This window comes from Silene latifolia, chromosome 7 (genome assembly GCF_048544455.1).
Source record: "Silene latifolia isolate original U9 population chromosome 7, ASM4854445v1, whole genome shotgun sequence".
NCBI lineage: Eukaryota > Viridiplantae > Streptophyta > Magnoliopsida > Caryophyllales > Caryophyllaceae > Silene > Silene latifolia.
The window spans coordinates 43,568,421-43,570,222 of NC_133532.1; positions in this window are offsets into that span (position 1 = coordinate 43,568,421).

The window sequence follows — 1,802 nt, forward strand, 5'->3', positions numbered from 1 at the left end:
ATGAGCATTATCATAATAGATCGATTACTAATCTAACATAATTACGGATCCCCTAATATCCTAGCAAGAGAATTAGCAATGCATAATTAAATAACAAAGCATAAAAGAAGGGGAAGAAAATACCGAAATGAATTAAGAATAGAACAGAGTTTCAAGATCCGGAACAAAATAAGGAAGAGGTGCCGAAACTTAAGAAGAGCTCCAGTCCCGTCTGATGTATCTCATGTGTTTGGCGTGCAAGCCTATTTATAACAAAATAATGACTTGCTAAACCTAAATAACAAAACAGGCCAAGCCCGTCAAAGATTGTTGCTCGATCGAGCACTTAAGGCTCTCGATCGAGTGATATTCCTTAGCATTCCTCTCGATCGAGAACAATTCCTCTCGATCGAGGACTTCTTTCCCTTTAATCACTCGATCGAGAATAAGTAGCTCTCGATCGAGCAAATGGGCTCTCGATCGAATAGAAATAGTTCTCGATCGAGCACTTCTCAGCGCGTAATTCCTGCTTTGCGCACCGAACTTCAAACAGCTGCCATTTCTTCGTTACTTGTCGGAAACAAGCGATTTTTGCGGCGTTGGAAAGGTAAGAGGATAATATTTCATCTCCAACTAGAATCACCTGATTATCTTTTGTAGAACTCCAGATATGGCTCCTCAAAGTAGGCACTAGCAATTTGGAGTTCTTGTTTTGCTCGCCTAGCTTCTTTACTTCCGCGCGCATCTCAAATCAATAGTTCCCAAGCTCCAATTCAACTCATCTCCTAAATGCATGCCTAGGGACATGTTTTAGGCTTGATTTACTCCTTTCTGGCTCATACCTGCAAATATGACAAGAGAACCCAAAGTAGACTATTCGGGGCATATTCGTAGCAAATTACTACTAAAATAGCATAGAAATGTGTGCATAAATGGCCTAGAAAGACTATGTAAAATGCACACATCAAACTTCCCCAAACCAAACCTTTGCTTGTCCTCAAGCAAGCTAAATGCAACTAACTAATGAGCTAAATGGAAAGGAAAAAAAACTAGGACAAGCTGAAACCGTTTACTCAAACCGATTTAATGCAAAAGAGTCAACTACTAATAGCGCAATAACAAAGCAAACGAATTTATACATATCTCATAAATAGTTGAACTTTTGACCTTGCAAGACTTTCAAAATTGGACTCTCCCGGGTCACTCTCTCTCAATTAAGCACAAGGTAAGCATTATATGTAAGAGAAAAAGAAAAATAGACGCTCACCTAAACTACGACCCACATAAACATGCATGCTTAACTAGCATGAATAATGATTCTAGCTACCGTACACACGCATAACCACCATCAAGGACTATCACATGCCGGACTATTGCAAGATATGGATATGTGAGGCTAAGTAGGAAAGAAGGGGCAAAACAAGTATGGAAATGTGGGGTAAATAGCCAAGCTAGTACCTAACAAACCATTAGAAACCGTATCCCGTTCTTCCAACTTGAAAAATAAATCATTGCCTCTAAATGTCTAGGCAAATCTCAGCACAATATCCCAAAATGGACATCTGCAAATCATATAAATAGCATATGAGGTGTACTCTCGACTCAGCCGAGTTATTATCATATAAATACATTTTTTTTATTAACTCTCTTTTTTTTCTCTCTTTTTTTTCTTTCATTCTTTTCTCAGTTTTTTTTCATTTTCCATGGCTGACACAGCAACTCCCTCTCGATCGAGCTAAGATGTCACTCGATCGAGATGTTCCAACTCAAATCCCTTGATCGACCACCCTCTTTAGCATTCTTCCAACATTTCTCAAAAATAC